At 40.1% G+C, this 19,552-nt stretch overlaps 1 pseudogene; it reads left to right on the top strand.

Moving 5' to 3' along the window:
- Positions 1-17,505: 17,505 nt before the first annotated feature.
- Positions 17,506-18,999, top strand: LOC101434330 (ubiquitin carboxyl-terminal hydrolase 14-like; annotated as a pseudogene).
- Positions 19,000-19,552: the final 553 nt, after the last annotated feature.

Here is a 19,552-nt window from a genome sequence, read left to right as displayed (position 1 = left end):
CCAGCATAAGCCATGTGTGCATGCAAGCAATAAGAACTGCAGCTCTGCCTTTCATAACCATGCCATCCACTCCAGTCTGTGTAGTTCCTGGAAAGCCAATTAAGTGATATAGGCTCTATAACCTTTGGATATTCAGGGAGGATGCAGAGTAAATATGTTAATTCACACTTACCTGGAATGTGGGAGATATGTGTTAATTCAAGTTTATCTGGTACTCAAAGCACCATTTGACTCCCCACTCCTACATCCTCTGTATAAAAGGGACCAAAAAATCCTATTCAGGGCTTGGCTTTTTGGACAAGAGTCTGCCATGCCTGGCCAGTCATTAATAAATTTGCCTTCTCAAAAATATTCCTGAGTCCTGTCCTTCCATATGTGATCAATGAATCTATCTGCTTCCACAACAAAGTAATTCTGATGCTTCTGGTCTATGATCAAACTTTGAGAACCACCACTCAAGATCCATCCCTGAATATCCTGCATTACCTCCAAATTCATCATGAAGTCAAATTCCAGTCCTACATGAGATTTTCAAAGTCTGCTCTGAGTTTATGCACACACACAGGCATCATCTTGCTAATTTGTATCAGCAGGAAGAATCTGGACACGTGAGAAAACATTCTGAGACTGAATTTATCACTATGGGTGTATTTTCCTGATACTCTGGATTTAAGGTGTTGGTTCTTACAACTAGAAATGACTTAACAGTTGGCTTAGTTGGTTATTGAAGCTTGGTTTCAGTGATGGTCTCAGGCATAACTTGGAGGAAGATTCCTTCCTCCACAGGATGAAAATGTTGAAATAGATTTATTATATGCATATCTGCTCACTTTCTTGACTGTTTTCTGGAAGATCCCAGAGAACATGTTCTTCACTAAGATATTGATAAATGCAGTAGTGAGGGGAGCATGGGCATCCTTGAATGGTTCTATGTTCATTGTACTCTGCGGCCTGGGTTTGACAGTGGGAGATGGTGCTATTGAATTTGGCTCCTTGATTCCATTTGGATGATGGGATCCCAGAATAGTAGTGACCAAATGTTAGGAATTAAGTCAGAGATGAGATGTGTACGATCAAGTAAAGTGTGGCAAGTGGAGGAATGGCAATGGTAGTGCTTTGATCAATTAGGTAAGACCTATCACTGGCTACTTTATTACTGTGTTTTTAGGAATGACATTGATGGACAGTTTATTAAAGTTTTACTCTAGTTTAACAATCAGTAAAGCTCTTAGTCTGGTAAGCAGAAATCTGGCTTCAGTTTCCGCAGTGGAAATTCAAGATGATCTTTTACCCATTTCTCATACTTATGCCAGTTTGTGGACCTAAGTCCATTAATTAAAAGGGAACCACATACCCTTCAGGAAGGACCCTACAAATATGTACTACAAATCTTCTAAGTCTTTTTCAAAGGGACCTGTGACCTTTATTAGGGTGAGTATTGATTTTAATCTCTAGGGCTCTGAAATGTCACCATGGTCTTCTGGTCAGAGTGGAGCTTTCTGGAGGTCAGGTGATAAATGGAGTCTCTCTCAAAGTGGGTCCAGTGGCAGCAGACTTAATCTGTGATCTTTTTCTTCAGCTCTTGATTACTTAGTTGAAATAGAGGTAGTTGAGAATGGACGTATCCCCACCTTGGCTCCCTGACATGCAAAATGAAGGCTATTATGGTAGGATGGCCAATGGAAAATCCAGGGATTGCTCTTCCCTTGGCAAGTCATAAACCAAAGCAGTGCTGCCTCCCCTGAATAAGTGCCAGTGCTAAGACTTGAAAGATGTGGCAATGGGATTATTAACTCATCTGCATTTAATGTGCCTGTTTGTTTACTCTAAAAGCCAGATGGCTGTTAGAAAATAACTTGAATTTTTGTAAACTATGGGGTAGTGACTCCAATTACAGCTATTTTACTAGATGTGGATGGGTAGCCAGATGGCCAGAGGTGTATTTCTTAAGTAAATAAAAACATCTCATGGCATTTTTATTCTGTTATTTGTCTTGCAAATATTTTTTTCCCCTTAGAAATCAACAAGAACAATAAAAAGCCATTTGCTTTCATCTTGCAGGGACAAAAGTATGCCTTCATGGTTTTATTGAATTGTTCTATCAACTTTCCTGTTCTTTGTCATAATATCATCTGCAAAGAACTCTATTATCTGAATATTCCACATAATATCACATTTGTACATTATTTTGACTGAACTGGTAAACAGGAAGTAGCAGGAACCTTAGATGATTTCGTTAGACCATGGGTACTAGAGGATGGGAGAGAAACCAATGAAATATTGGTGAAAGTTTTAAGGATCAGGGGTCTATGGCATGTCAGGGTAACCTTTATGAAATGAAAGACAAGTTACTATATCTTACATTGCCTACCACTATCAAAGACGGCAATACTTTGGCAGGGACTATGGATTTTGGAGGCAACATATATCACATTTTATTGTGATTTTTTGGGGTCAGTTTCCCAAATATCCCATAAGGCTCCTTGTTTTAAGTGGGCTTGAAGCAAAAGAAGGCTTGGCAGCAGGTCAAGGCTGGGGCATAAGCCCAATTGCCTCTCAGACCTTATGACCAGCAGATATAATGTGGCTTGAAATATCTGTGATAAATATGCATGTAGAATGGAGTCTCTGGTAAGCCCCAACAGGAGACTCACAATCCCTTGGGATTTTGTAGCAAAGTCATACACTTGTCTTAGTTTGCCAAGGCTACAATAACAGTTTCCACAGAATGGTTGACATAAACAATGGAAAATTTTTTATCTGACAGTTTTAGAGGTTAAAAGTCCAAAATCAAGGTAGGCCATGCTTTCTTCAAAGTCTGTACTATTCTGGTGTGGCTTGTCAGCAGTTCATAAGTCAATATCTGCCCCTATCATATGGTCATCTCTCTCTTTCTGTTTCCAGTCATTCCTACTCCTATGCCCAAATTTCCTTGGCTTATAAGGATTAAAGTCCTATGGATTAAGGCCTAGCCTGATTCATTTTGGCCTCATCTAAATAGGATCTCTGAAGATCCTATTTACAAATGAGTTCACATCCACAAGACCAGGGGTTAGGACTTGAACATGTCTTTGTGGGGGGGGTGTGATTCAATTCATAACAGTACTCTGCTGATGACTATTCTCTGTTTGAGAAACAGCTCCTGAATTGATTCTAGGCTCTGGCAGAGACTGGCCATAGGTCATTAATTGAGTATGTAACCTGAGTTGCTCATTTTGTTGGTTTTTCTGATCCACTAAATCATAAGCCTAGATATGCACAGTAACAATTAATCATCAAATGGAAATGATGTATACAAAACCATATTTAGGCAGAGTCAGAGGGCACAAATGGGTTTCCTGTGTAGGTGGCTCAGACTTTCATGGTACCTACTGCTGCATTTCCCCATATCCCACCCAACCCAATCCTGGTTTTACAGGTGGTTCAGCTTGATGTCAGGCACCAACTGGAAGTGGACTGCCATTGCATTACAGTCCTATGTAAAGGAGGCCAAGAAGAACAATATTGAAGGGAAAGTACATCTGATTGCTCTTTTTTTGGAGAGGGAGAGGTAGCTACAGGTAAGGACCTACACTAAGTTTTAGGTAGTGGCTTACAATTTGGTTGTTGAACAATGATTTACAAAGAACAAGATTGGAAGACTGATGACAAAAAAGCTTTCAGGAGCGATATAGGGATGTTCATTTTGGAATGGGCACAGAGTTTTTAAATGCATTTGTGTCTCATATCAGTGTTCACCAAAGGACATCCAGTATAGATGAGGCTTTCAGTTGGGCAGCAAGATGAGTTGTCCTAGGGATGCCAATAAACTTCATTTCTTATCTACCTCAGGTGCTTCCTCAAAGTAGATATTGTAGAAAGCTGGGCATGGGGACAGCACTGAAACTTCCTCCCACCAAGACTGATGTAGCTACTGCTACTGCTACCATCACAGCTGATTGCCCAAGCTGCTAAAAGTTGAAGCCAACACTGAGCACTTGATGTGGTATAATTCTTAGGGTTAGCCAGCTACTCAGTAGCAGATTGATTACAATGGCCCTCTTACAGCATGTAAGATGTACTGATTTGTCCTCACTGGAACAGTCAACTCTTCTGGATATGGATTTTCCTTCTTATCCTGTGGTGTTTCTATCTGTACCACAATCAGTGCATTGTGGGAATTCCTTATTCACCAGCATTTTATTCCATATAACATTGATTCTAACTAAGGAACTCAATTAACCACAGGATTAGTACAGTTATGGACTCATGCTCATGGGATTCACTGATCTTACTGCACATGCTGTCACTCAAGGGCAGCTGGCTTGATAGAATGGTGGAATGGCTTACTGAAGACTCAGGTATATGCTAGCTGGAAGGGTACCTCCTGAAAGATTATGGTGCTTCCCAATAGAAGATAGTACTGTATGTACTTCATAAAATTGGCCAATATTTGTTAAAAGCTGTTTTCTCCATAGGTCCAGAACACATGGCTATATCTAGCACAAAGGGGTGGAAATGATGATGGCCACTCGCTTTTACACTAATAGTCCATTCAAAGAATTTTTGCTTCCTGTTTCCCACAGAGAAGGGGGGATGCCCTTTGGTGAATTCTGACATGAGATACAAACATCCTTGTACTCATTTCAAAAAATCCATCCATCCATAAAACCCTTCTCATTTTTTCTTGTCATTGGTCTTCAAATCTTGTTGTTTCTGAATCACTGATCGATAAAACTATTCAGACTGTAATGGGCTCTACCTATGTCGAGGTCTTAATTCCTAAAGGATGAATGCTAAAACATCCTAAATTCCTAAAGGATGGTGCTGAGGTAGATATTCCCCAAATATGGCTGCCAACCATTCCTTTCATCCCTTACATTCATGCTGCTCCTCATATCGTGGTGGAGGTTATTTACTCTTCCCTTGAATCTAGACTGGCTTTGTGACTTGTTCTGACCAGTAGAATGCGGCAGGGGTGAGATTCTGGATCTACTGAGTCCAGACCTTATGACAACTGGTAACTTCTCTTTCCCTCCTTGGGGGAAATCAGCTGTTATGTTACAAAGAAGCTTGTACTAGACTATTGACTGACGAGAAACTCTGTGGGAGAGAGGTCATGTGGAGGAGCATCAAGGCATCAGACTTGCGAATGATGCCTTCTTGGATATTCCAAGTCAGCCAACCACCAGCTGAATTCAGCCAAGAGAGTGATCCCAGCTGATGCCACACAAAGACGAATGGCCCAGCTGAGCCCTGACTGAATTTCTCACCTACAGAATGGTAAGAAGTAAATCACAGTTTTAAGCCACTACATTTTTGAGTAGGTTTGTTAAACAACAACAGATACTGTTAAAAGGTTACAACAATGGTCCCATTAAAACTGAACATTCAACTGAATATTTGAGCTCCTCATGCCACTGACCCAACAGGCAGAGAAAAGGATAACTGTATTGGCTGGGGTGATTGATCTCAGTTACCATGGGGAAATGAGGTTACTGCCATGCAACAGAGGCAGAGAAGACCATATCTGGTACCCAAGAAATTCACAGGTGTGGTGAAAGGGTGCATGGTACTTCCAATAGTAAGGGTTAATAGAAGACTATAGCATCTGTGTTAGTCCAGGTAACTGAGCCATCATAGCAATCATCATAGCAACCCAGTAAAATATAGGACTGCTAGGAACTCAGACCATTCATCAAGAAGGTTCTAGTTGAAAGCAAGGGGACATTAAATGAGCAGTGAAAGAAGGTAGTGATAAATAGCAACCACAGCTTTATATCTGGTTATGGAAACAAGGACTACATATTTTATATACATATGTACACACACATATCCTTCAATGGTTTATTTTTACCTCCATTGCCTTTCACCTACTATTTTGTATGAGGAGTATTTTATTGGTGGTTAATGTTATGGTGTAGTTCCTGGGTCACCAGATCATAAAGAGCCACACCAGGATCTGATGGGGAGGAATGTATATTACCTGGAAAACCTAGATTTTAGATGGATGTGATTGATGACTTTGTGTCTCATCGTGCTAGGAGGAGGGTGACAACTTCTTTATATGAAGTATAGTTGTCTTTTGTAAGATGGAAACATAATGTGCTATAAATCAGTTTAATATGGGTAGAAGTGTGAGGATGGATACTAAGCAGCCAAAGGGTGGACAATACTGACCTTTGACCTGTTTTCTATTTCATCTGTCACTTTTCTCCTGCTCTTTTATGTATCTCTGAGGGGCCAACACACTGCAAGCTGCATTTCCCAGGATCTTGAGTCAACTGACTTCTGGCTTACTCAATGGATTATGCTGATGGGAAATAAGAGGGTTGGAGGAGGGGAAAGTCAGTATATTTCTCCCTTCCTCTCTTTGCCTTGGGTCAGATCCCACTAGTACCTGCTTTACCTTTATAGCTTCAGCTCCTGCTAGACAAGCTTGCCATGGTTCCAGCTTCCCCTGGCCCCTGGCCTCTGGTGATCCTTCCTCTTCTCTTTGACCCTCTGGATTAGGAAGTTGTGGTTTCCTGCTTTGCCAATTGCCTCCCTGTTTTCTGTTTGGCTTTATAATTACCTATGTAGTGAATTTTCTGGATTAAATGCCCTCTATTTTAAATAACTAAAGCAGTTTCAGTTTTATTGGTGGCCCATGAATGATGCATCATCCACTTAACTTATACACCAAATAGTGGGACCAGAAATATTGGACAACAATTCACATGCTGTTTTAGTTTGCTAGCTGCTAAAACAAATGCCATACAATTCCCACCATTTAACCACAGACCTGCAAATCCCCAGAGTTTACCTGCTTCTTCCCCTGACCCTCCCCCCAGTTCCATGGATAGTCCAACCCAACCTCCCCTCTCTACTTCCTATCACAGACCAGCACCACTGAATCCAATCACATCACTGCATCACTGTCATGCTCCTCCACTGCACAACTACACAACTTCCATCTTATCATAGATTTTGCCCGTATGTGCATCGGCTCACCACCTCTATTCCCTTCTGTCTCCTGAAAACCTATCTTCCAGACTCTAGGTCTGTGAGTCTTCTCATTTGATTAATTAATATCAGTGAGGTCATGTAATATTTGTTCTTCAGTGCCAAGCTTACTTCACTCAACATAAGGTCTCCAAGATGCATCCATGTTATCCATGTGTTAATACTACATTCCTTCTTACAGCTGAATAATATTCCATTGTATGTATATACCACAGTTTGCTTATCCATTCATCTGTTGATGGACATTTGGGTTGCTTTCAATTTTTGGCAATAGTGAATAATGCTGCTATGAATATTGGTGTGCATATATCTGCTTGTGTTCCTGCTTTCAATTCTTCTGGTATTTACTCAGCAGTGGGTTTTGCTAGATCATATGGCAGTTCTATATTTAGCTTCCTGAGGAACCAAACTGTTCTCCACAATGGCTGCACCATTCTACATTCCCACCAGCAGTGGATAAATGCTCCCTTTCCTCTACATCCTCTCTAACACTTGTAGTACTCTTTTTTTAAATAGCCACCAGTCTAGTGGATGTAAGGTGATATCTTATTATAGTTTTGATTTGCATTTCCCTAAGTGCTAGTGATGTTGAGCATCTTTTCATGTGCTTTGTAGCCACTTGTATTTCTTCTTTGGAGAAATGTCATGGTATTGGCACAAGGATAGATGTACTGACCAAAGAAAAGAACTAAGAGTTCTGATATATATGGTCAACTGATATTTGACAAGGCCATTAAGCCCATGCAACTGGGAGTGAATGGCCTCTTCAACAAATGGTACTTGCAGAACTGGATACCCATATTCAAAAGAATGAGAGAGGATCATCATCTCATGTCCTATACAAAAGTTAATTCAAGTTGAATCAATGATTTCAATGTAAGAGCCAAGACCATAAAGCTCCTGGAAGATAATGTAGGGAAGCATCTATGAGATCTTGTAGTAGGAAATGGTTTCATAAACCTTACGCCTAAAGCATGAGCAATGAAAGAAAAAATAGATAAATGGGACCTCCTCAAAATTAAAACCTTTTGGGAAGCGGACTTGACCCAGTGGATAGGGCATCCGTCTACCACATGGGAGGTCCGCGGTTCAAACCCCAGGCCTCCTTGACCTGTGTGCAGCTGGCCCACGCGCAGTGCTGATGTGCAGAAGGAGTGCCGAGCCACGCAGGGATGGCCCACGTGCAAGGAGTGCGCCCCATAAGGAGAGCCACTCAGTGTGAAAGAAAGTGCAACCTGCCCAGGAATGGCACCGCACACACGGAGAGCTGACACAACAAGATGATGCAACAAAAGAAACACAGATTCCTGTGCTGCTGACAACAGAAGCGGACAAAAAAAACATGCAGCAAATAGACACAGAGGCCAGACAACGGGGTGCTTCAAAGGAGTTTGTCAAGAAATTGAAAAGGCAGCCTACTCAATGGGAGAAAATATTTGGGAATGATCTATCTGATAGGGACCTAATATCTAGTATATAAAGAAATCCTACATCTTGAAAATAAAAAGACAAAAAACCCATTTAAAAAATGAACAAGTGATTTGAATGGACAACTAAGGTTTCTTAACTCACACCAACACTTTTATGAATAACTTTATTAACTAATTTTTCACATTATTTTGCAGGAGTTTAGCCCTTCAAATGAATAAATCAGTCTTTCATTCTTTCATTTGTTTCTTGATCAACCCCATTTAGAAGACCAGAATTTGAAGGTAAACAGGTATGCACTAGGATTAAAAAGCCATTCTTATGAAATCTTGTTTGGCTCTGACATCTTAGTGACAAAACTATAAGGGCATATAGCGTTACCACTTGAAGAAATTGATTTAGTTTCATCGTAGTTAAATGTCTTACTGCTTTTCCAGGTTGTTCCATTTGTTTGATATCAGCTACCCTATCACTCACTGAGGGTAATGTGTTCAGCCCTAGGAAAAAAATCTAGATTCTAAAGAAGATTCTTTTGACAAAGACCCCCAATCAAGGGAATTGGGTTTAGGAAGATGCTTTCACGTACAGGAGGTAACACCTACATGTGAGAACTTCTCCAGCAGAGGGTTTCCTAGATTCTGCTCTTTGATAGAGTCATGAAGCAAAATTATCTTTCTCTTCATGTGGGAAGAATTATTTGGATTTGTTCCCAATTTTTTTCCTAAGCTCATGCCTTGGAATGTTAGGTATTTACCCTGATATCTTTTATGTGTTTCGGTGTGCCTTTGTTTAGAATCTTTTTGAACATCTTGAAAAATTCAAAGACCTCTTTGTGCTCACATGTTTTTATTATGGTCCTCTGCTGACTTCAAAGGTTTCATTGTTTTGGAGTAACCTTCTTATATTCCATATCATTTACCAAAGATGGCTGATGTCTCAGTGAACTCCTTCATATTTGGTTTCACTTGCACTCTTCCAAAAATTATGCAGTTGGGCAGTTCATCACTAAAAGTAGCCTGGGGGCTGAGAAATCTGCAAAATAGAGATTCAAGGGAGTGAATGTAAATTTTATTTGGAAAAATGAGCTAAGTGAATGTCTCAGAGAAGAATAACAATTCATCAAATTTCACTCCTCCATACTTTCCTTGTTTCCTCAAAGAATATTGGATTAAAACTATTTCAATCCAATAAAATACACAGATTTTTGTCATTCTTTCCAACGTTTATTCCAACTTGTTGTAGTCAATGGGAAATTTCAAATGATTGCATTGGGTGTTTGTGGTCTGAGAAAACTTTGATGCATGCAAATTACAAGTGAATTTTTATCAAGGTAAACATTTCAGTAGAGTAGAAGGACCTACTGTATTGTGAAAATAAAAGTACTAGGGAGAGATGCTAATTGTAATTGGGAATGTTTTAGTTTCCTACCTGCTAAAACAAATACAATATAATGGAATGACTTAAACAATGGAAATTAATTGGCTCGTGATTTTGAGGCTAGGAGAAGTTCAAAATCAAGGCGTCACAAGTCAATTCTTTCTCCCTGAAGATGGGCATTCTGGGGCTGTCTGCTGGCAATATTGGGGATGTCATTTCCTTTCTCTTTTGGCTGTTCCCCATGACTTTCTCCCTCATTGTGTGTGAATTTCATTTTGCTGATGAAGGATTCCAGTAATCTGGATAAAAGCCAAACCTAATTCAGTTGGACCACACCTTAATTGAAGTAACATCTTAAAGAGATACTATATATAATGGGTCTACACTCACCAGAATACAGACTAGACCAAGAACATGTCCACTGTGATACACAATTCATTCCAGTCCATCCTCGGGACCCCAAAAAAGACATGTTTTACCCACATGCAAAGTATACTAATTTCACCACAGCATCCCAAAAGTCTTAAGCTATTTTAGAACAGTGTAAAGTAAAAGTGTCATCAAAGTCAGTTATGGGTGTGGTCCATCCTAGGGCACAATTCCTCTATCTGGTCTACCCATGAAACCTAGGAAAAAGTTATCTGCTTCCAATATGTAATGGTGGATGAATGTTCCCATTCCCATGGGGGGAAACTGGAAGGAATACAGGGGTCACAGGTCACATACAAGTCCAAAACCCAGCAGGGCAAATTCCATTAGATTTCAAGGTCGGAGTGTCATCTATGGATTGATGCTTTGTTCTCTGGGTCTGATGGAGTGGCAGCCCCACCGCCTCCAAGAGCCTGTGCAGTGATCATGCTCTCCCTGAACAGAGGGGAACAGGCCCCATCCTTTTCAAACATTGGGGTAGTGGCACTCTGGTAAAACAGGGCATAGGCCTGCCCGCTCCAAACTTAGGGGCAGATTCACCCTCTCCACATACATGGGTGGGCCTACTCTCTTAGCCCATGGAAGTCTTTTTGGTTCAGACCTTTGCTTACACGGTTCTGCCCTAGAAGTCATTCTTCCTTCAATTTATCCTTTCTGTGTCCTTTTCAGTCCAGGCTGGTGGTGGTTTTGCGTATACAAATTTTGTAAAACCTTGTTGATTTTAATGCAGTTCAAGTGGGTCCAAACCACCAGACAACAGAATTTTCCACAGATTCTTCCTGGATATCTGCATCTCCAATCCTGTCTTCAACTGAAATGGATGACTGATCCATATTCAGCTACACTCTCTTTAACAAAGGGTCGTTCAGTTAAACTGTCACATGGAGCGCTGTCCTCTGGGGACTCAGTTCCCAAAAGCACAGGGAGGTCTCTGATACAGCTGCTTCTGGCTCTAGTCTCAGAGCACACTATCTGGATAGGCTTCGAATTTTCCAAACCATCATTTCCTGGTTTCTTTGTGCTTAAGAGTATAGTTCTTTCTTTGTGCTTAAGAGCATAGTTCTTAGCTTATCTTTTTCTTCTCACATTTTACTCTAAGTTATAAGGAGAAACCAGTCTGGATCTTCCATACTTAGATTGGGGATCTCAGCTAAATACCCAAGTTCACTGTTTACAAATTCTACTTTCAATCTAACATCAGAACACAATTTTGCCAAGTTCACTGCCACTTTATGATAAGGATTGTCTTTCTTCCAATTTCTAATAACATGTCCATCATTTCCTTCTAAGTCTTCATCAGAAGTCTCTTCAAAGCAATTGAGGCTTTTTTCTATGAAGCACCTTACAATTCTTCTAGCCTCTACCCATTACCCAATTCCATAGTTTGCTTCCATGTTTTTAGGTATTTGTTATAGAAGCATGCCACTTTCTGGTACCAAAAATGATTTTAGTTTCCTAGCTGGCAAAACAAATACAGTACAATGGGATGGCTTTAACAATGGGAATTTATTGACTCATGGTTTTGAGGCTAGGAGAATTCCAAAATTGAGGCATCAGCAAGGTGATGCTTTCACCCTGAAGACGGTGGCATTTAGGGGCTGGCTGCTGGTGATCCTGGCAGGCCTTAAGCTTTTCCATCACATTACAATGTACATGGTGGTGTCTTCTCTTTTCTTTCTGGATTTCATTGACTTCCAGCTTCCAGCTGCTCCATGCTTTCTCCCTCTCTATTTGAATTTGATTCTGCTTATAAAGGACTCCAGTAATCTGGACTAAAGCCCAACCTGATTCATTGGATGACACTTTAACTGAAGTAACATCTTGAAGAGATCTTATTTACAATGGATCCATACCCTCCAGAATGCAGACCAAGATCAAGAAATTTCCAAACTGCTCTACATAATTCAATCCACCACAGGGGCTATTTGGGCTTTTGCAATTGCAGCACTGTCTGTAGCAATGTATAGTTACCCTCCTTGATGTTAACTGTAGAGGGAAGAGTTTACACTAAAACGTATAATTTTCTCTTGATGAATCAATTCAGTTAAAAAATGCATGTGTTTTAGTGCTAAAGGATGCCAATGCAAAATACCAGTAATGGGTTGGTTTTTATAAGGGGCATTTATTAGGGTAAAATATTACAATTCTGAGGCTGTGAAAATGTCCAAATCAAGATATCATCAGAGATGGTCTCACCAAAGGTTGACTACTGGCAGATCCTGGATTCCTGACACATGGCAAGGCAAAATGGTGGCTGGTCTTTGTTTTCTCCTCCAGGCTCGCTTTCTCCCTGAGCTCAGCTGTGCATGATCAGGCAGTGGTTCATCTCTCCTTGGGCTAGGTCTCTTCAGCTTTGGGCTGCTCCACTCATTCCAGCCTTGGGCCTCTCTCTTAGCTTCTCGGGATTTCTGACTTTCTATGACTATAGGCAATCCTGGAGTCCTCTCTGTCAGGACTAAAATGTCAGGGTTAAATGCTAGCTCTCTCTTTCTATGGTCTCCTCCATTTATATAGGATGCCAGCAAGAGCCCAGGACCCACCTTGGATCACATCTCACAGAAATACTCCAATCAAAGTCTTCCAACTGAATTCAATCCAATCAAAATAATGGATTAACTCCAAAAACATGATCTTTTTTTGGTTTCACAAAAACTGCCAAATAGGTGTTGGGGGTTACAGGTAAGAAAGATATTGTCCCTATTGCTTTCAAGCATATATAATTTGTGGGGGTTCAGATAGATAAATATGCAGTTATAAAATAGGGGTAATGATCATCATAGGGAAAGTAAAATTGTTGTGCTTGTGTCTACCTCTTATTCCAACAATCAAAAATAAAGTAGCAAAAGCCAAGGGGATGAAGGTTGTTCAACATGGAGAGGGTGGGAGCTGTTGGAGCTGCTAGGATGTTTTAGGAATTTAATTTCTTCCTCTTATGCTCACAAGGAAAATGAGGTGGTGATTATCTCCTCCACACATCACAGATTCCATTTAGGGTAGAAACTCAGTTTCGAGGTGCTATAAAGCCCTTCAATCTGGACTCTGGAGGATACCCATAGGGCTTACAATCTATATTCTAGGTCTCTGATTGCCTTTCCTACTCAAATTAGGAATTTTTAAAAAATCCTAAACCACACCTGTGCTGTGGCTGTAGATCATAAATAACATGATTTAATTAGTCATTTAATTTACTTTCTGCCCACCAGTTGATCAAGAAAGTGGGGAGAATATAATTTAGAATACTCTTAAAGTGAGTGAAGAGGGTAATGTCTACAGGGTACCCATTATCCCAAACTTGGTTCCATATCCATGCACCCTGTCTTGTGCTGAGGAATACCTGGAAGAGAGAGAAAAGAATACACAATAATCATTTCCTTTCCCCAATATTATGTTTTAATTATTATAGAAAGGTTTAATTAAGTGATAAGAAGTCAGGCTATTTTCTCTGTTTTTGTCATCTTTACCTATTCCATTCTCCTAAGCATTTTCATTTTACACATTTTTGCTGAAAGAGTCCCTTTTTCCCCTCTCTCTGTCTTTAAGGAAGACTCACCTTGAAAATTATGCAAAGTATTTGATTATGTTTTTCTTTCTTCCTATTGCACCAAGATGAAAGGCTTTATGAGAAGCTAATTATCTTTGAGAAAATAGCTTTCAAGTATTTAAATATGAGGAGTGGCCCTGGATAAGGCCACCATTCCTTGAAGTCTAGACTGCAAGTGAGCTATGCCCTGTGTGAAACACAGAAGGGTGGTTTCATTGTAGAAACAGAGTTGTCTTATTAATTGATTAATACATAGAGCACATATTCTGGTTCAGGTGCTAAGCATGTGTTGTGAATATAAGAATGAATAGAGCTTGGTCCCTTATTGTACACAGCTTACATCTAGAGTGGGAGACAGAGTACCAAACCTGTTCAGCAATGGGGCTGAGTTCACATGCTATATCAACTATTTTTCACAGTAGTTTTAGATCATCAAATACTAAATCTCTGAAGCGGTAATGGCTGTAGATTGACTATGTTATGGCTGTGATTAAACATTTGGATAAATTCTAATATGTTCTAATGTCCTGAAAAAAATATTATTAAATGATTTATTTAACTCGATAATTTTTATGTGCCAGGAGAGAGCAATGAATAGATTTTGTGTCTTGCTCTAAGAAAGTTTCCATCCAGAGAAAGAAACATTGCTTTATGATATTCTCCTGCTATTTGTATTTACTAGTTGTAAGAATCTCTAGAAGATCTCAGGAGGGACAAAGAATGCAGGAGAAGGAAGCCAGGACTGGTCTGCATTGGGGTTTGGAACCTGATGGTCACTAAGGGGAACTAGAGAGTAGTACAGTGTTTGGTGGACAAAAGATTGTAGCAAACCTGGGGACGATACAAGCCACCACTCATTTTCTAGGGGTTCTATAGAATGAGTAGGGCATGGTGCAAGTAATACCAGGCAAAGAAAATTCAAATGAAGATAGGCAAATAGTAAAATAGCTCTGGATGAAACAACCATCCATATGGGTGCGATGTTTGGGACAAGACATCAATCTAATTAGGAGATATGGAGAATAGACACCAGCCTCTTGGGGTGTGCGGGAGGCAAACTGTCTGAGCTCCAGTCAGTCAGAATGGACTTTAGACAAGTTGTTACTTCTTATAATTGGGAAATTGAAGCCCTGAGCAGAAAATCAAGGCATTCTTGTTCCATTTAGTTTGTCTTTTTTTGAGCCATATCATATGTCAAGCATTGGGGGTAAGCAATGAAGTATAAATAAGATTAAGATACAAACCTTATCTTCAAGGAAATTGTGTTCAGTGGCAAATACAGGCAAATAAAAAACATGCCTTGATAAACTATAGCATGGTATCTCGCATGGAGGGAAGTATCATGGAGGGAAATCGTTTTGGCAATTGGGAAAGGGAGATGATGCATTCAGTTTTCGACATGGTAAATTTGGGATGTGTGTCCATTTGGCAGTTGGATATGTGAATCTGGAGCTGGGCAGAATGATCGGAACTGGTGATATAGATTTGGGGTTCATAAGCCTATTCTCTTGTGGTAGCTAAAGTCACAAGGGTGGGCAAAATTGCTTAAAGAGATAATATCTACTGAAATGAGCAGTGGGTCAATATTTAAGGGACAGGAGGAAACAGAAAAGGAATGATCAGAGGGGTAGGAAGAGAACCAAGGAAGTAACAATGACAACAGTGATAATAATAATGATCACAAATGCTGACCATGCTTTAGGCTCTGTTCTCAAGCCTTTTAAAATTAATTTATTCCCCATTAATCAAATCGTCACCCAAATTTAATAATTGTAGAAATTGGGCCACAAGGAGGCTAACTAACAGGACCAACATCTCAGAGCCAGCGGGAGGAGGGTTAGCATTCATCCCTGGTGGTCTGGATCTTGAGTTTGTACTGTTAACAATGGGATTCATAAAAGTCACAGATGTAGGAGTCTTCGTCCACAGAGTTAGAAGCAGTAGAGGAGAAAATCCAGTGAGGTAAGGTCTGAGTTAGGTAAATTTCTTTTTCTTTTTCTTTTTGTTTAAATCTTTAGGACAAGCAGGTCCAGTAAAGTAATGGATAAGGGAAACCACACTTCGGTGGTGTATACATGAAAGGAAAGTGAGGAAGGGGTTCTGGAAAGGAAAAAGCCTGTTTGAAAATACTAGGAATGAGATGGGATAGTAGAGATTGATCTTGTTCACAGCTGAGCGAAATTCCCTAAGGGAATGAGTTAGGTTGGCGATGATAGGGAGAGGCATAATTGATGGAGGAGCTCTGAGGGGTGGATGGGCTCCAGGACTTCCACTGAGATGCTGGCCTTGACCTTTGAGAAGGGACTCCTCCCAGGCTGGAGGGAAGGAGGGATATAGGGCAGATGGGAACAGGAGTTTTGAGGGGTCTTTTATTTGATTGCCTCAATTTTCTTGATGATTTTGAGAGGCAAGGCACATCCTGAGGGTGCTGGAATGTGGGCTGAGCTTGGAGTTAGAGGAAAGAGATAAAAGCTGAAGGAGTTCACTGTGAGGAATGAGAGGGGGAGATGAAAGACAAGTACACAGTCCCCTGGGAGGCTGTTCCTGATCTCCCGTCTGAAATTACAGCGTCCCTGTCTACCTGTCTACATCATCATTTCTGACCCCCTTAATTCACACTGTGTTTCCCCATGATATTTATCATCTTTGAATGTACTCTATAGTTTACTTGTTGGATTCAGCTTATTTTATTAGTTTTCCACCTCTAGAATTTAAGCTCTATGATTGTCTATTTGTTTACTAAGGTACAGTGTAGGCACTGATACATATTTACTGGATGACTATTCACATGGATTACCAGGCACCAACATTCCCAGAGATGTGTTTTTCTCCAGCAGTGCTAAACAGGCTGAGGAAAGTTGAGATTGGGCTGAATCTTGAGTGAAGATTTTGCTAAGTGATGTAGCCGAAGTGCAAATTCTGAGGTGTGTGAAATTTCATCTGATGAACAATCTTAGGCAGGGCCTGGGCATAAATGGGACCAGGAGAGCTGATGGCCCAAGTTCAGCTGAGTCCCGGCTCACACAAACAACACATTCCAGACAGTAAGGATCCGGGAAGGGCTGTGCCCACAGGTCACACCCTTGAATGACTACTGCTGACTAGGGGAAGGGAGGCCAGAGGCAAAGCAGGAAAGTGCATCTCTATCATAATCTATTAATTAGCATGGTTTTAACTGGATAATTATCTCTGGTTTTTATGTGGAGCGTGTTTGCACAGTTGCTCTGTTAGCAAATCATATGTCAGATGAGAGATTTTTAAACAAGGATACCGTGAGTGAAACTATCCACTGGGTGCAAGAAGAAAATATTATGCTCCTACTGTATTTACTTTTGCTTTAAAAGTGAAAAATGCATCAGCTTTTTTGTATTCAACATGCGCATCTATACTGTCATAGGACCCATGTCAAAAGGTTCAAAGCACGTGCCCTTTGCAATGATCCTGGGGTAATGGTGGGTTTGACTGCGACACCTTCACTCAGTCACTTCCTCTCAGCAAGTGGCAACCCGTGGCGATTGACCTGAGCTGGGTTATATGGATTTATAGAATAAGCTATTTTAGTTCAACTAAGATAACCTTCACAAAATGGACATGTAGCTTAAAAAATGTCCAGAAATCCTTGATTGAAGATAATATCGAGCAGCTGCCACTACTGTGCTGCTACAACAGCTTCTTCTTGCTTCTTTCCCTCACCAAGCCCTGCCAGGCCAGGCTTCCTGTGCCACCGCCTCCCCTCGCTCCCCACCATGCTGCTGTACTCTGTTACTGTAAAATGAGGAAAGGAGAAATTTCAATGTGTGGAATTGATTGCTGATGAACCTCCAATGGTATTCACGGCTCAGCTTTTTGCACTGACTGAAGTCCAGTTTGACAGACAGAAAGTTACGGTGAAAGGAGGAACGTTGAAGGATGATGATTGGGGAAACATCAAAATAAAAAAAGAATTACTCTACTAATGATGGGGTCACCAGATGCTCTCCTGAGGAACCTTCAGTTAAAACTGTCTTTGTAGAAAACATGACAGAAGAACAGTTAGCATCTGCTATGGAATTACCATGTGGATTGACAAATCTTGCTAACACTTGCTACAGGAAAGCCATAGTTCAGTGTTGTCTGGTCTGTGCTTGAACTCAAAGATGCCCTTAAAAGGTATGCACGTGCCTTGAGAGCTTCAGGGGAAATGGCTTCAGCACAGTATATTACTCTAGCTCTTAGGGATTTGTTTGATTCCATGGAAAAAACTTCTAGTATTCCACCTATTATTCTACTACAGTTTTTGCACATGACTTTCCCACAGTTTGCACAGAAGGGCAAACAAGGACAATATCTTCAACAGGATGCAAATGAATGTTGGATATTATTACAAATGATGTGAGTATTACAACAGAAATGGCATCTTCATCTGCATCAGCAGTGGCACCTTCTAAAAAGAAAAGTTTAATTGATCAGTTGTTTGGTGTTGAGTTTGAAACTACCATGAAATGTACAGAATCTGAAGAAGAAATCACTAAAAGAAAGGAAAATTAGCTTCAGCTTAGCTCTTTTACCAATCAAGAAGTTAAGTATCTTTCTATAGAACTTAAGTTGCAACTTCAGGAAGAAATCACCAAATAGTCCACAACATTATAAAGAAATGCTTTGTGTATCAAATCTTCCAAAATCAGCTGGCTACCTGCTTACTTGATTATTCAAATGGTTTAGTTTTTGTTTTGTTTTGTTTTATAAAGAGAAACAATCTGTGAATGCCAGTGTTCTTAAGGATGTTAAATTTCTTCTTATGTTAGATGTGTATGGACTATGTACACCAGAACTTCAAGAGAAAATGATCTCTTTTTGATAAAAAGTCAAGGATCTAGAAGATAAAAAAGTGAATCCCGAAAAGAAAGAAAAGAAAAAAGAAAAAACAAAAATAAAAAAGTGAATCAGCAGCCAAAGAAAGTGACAAAAACAGTGGTCTCCAGAAGGAAGTTAAGTGTGAACCCTTTTCTTTTGCTGATGATATTGGCTTCATTAACTGTGGATGCTATGACTTACAAGCAGTGCCGACACATCAGGGAAGGTTGTTATATGCCATGGGTGAAAAGAAAACAAGATGAATGGATTAAGTTTGATGATGATAAGGTCAGCATCGTTACACCAGAAGATATTTTGCAGCTTTCTGGGGGTGGAGACTGGCCTTAGCTTATGTTCTACTCTACGGGCCTCGCAGAGTTGAAATACTTGAAGAAAGTGAACAGTAATCTTCATTTTAGCTATTGATGCCTAAGTGTGAAATAAATGTTGCTTGTTGATAATTTCTGTAATCCAGAGCTTTAGTGGAAGCTAGTCAGCTGATTTTGTTCCCCCTCATGTGGAACAAAAGAGGGCAGAAGCAGACTTGAAAGCCACAACATGAATCAACATAAAATTTACAGAAAAGATAAAATTATTCTTGGACTGTGCTGGCTGCTCTATATAAAAAGTGTTAGGAAGACATTTTTAAAAGGCTTATTCCTAGCATAATTAAAAATATATATATATACACTGAAATGCCTTTCAACTGTGACCTTCTGAGATTTTTCTCCCTGTCTTTCTTAGCCCAAGATTCAGCAACCAGGTGTTTATTGCATACCTGTTACTTTGTTATTTGTTGTTGTTCTTGCATGGTTCAAACCAGCATTCATAGTTGCCCATTCTTTGCCTTATCTAACAGAAATTTTTTCCAGGAGGTAGAATGGAAAGGAAAAGTGTTGCTTGCATTGTATAAACTTAGTGCTGCTGTCTACTTCCCATGAACGCATGGGTACAATCAAG

This window comes from Dasypus novemcinctus, chromosome 13 (assembly GCF_030445035.2).
Source record: "Dasypus novemcinctus isolate mDasNov1 chromosome 13, mDasNov1.1.hap2, whole genome shotgun sequence".
In the NCBI taxonomy this organism is placed as follows: domain Eukaryota; kingdom Metazoa; phylum Chordata; class Mammalia; order Cingulata; family Dasypodidae; genus Dasypus; species Dasypus novemcinctus.
Note: the sequence above shows the minus strand (reverse complement) of the source record. Positions and strands in the feature narration are given on the sequence as shown.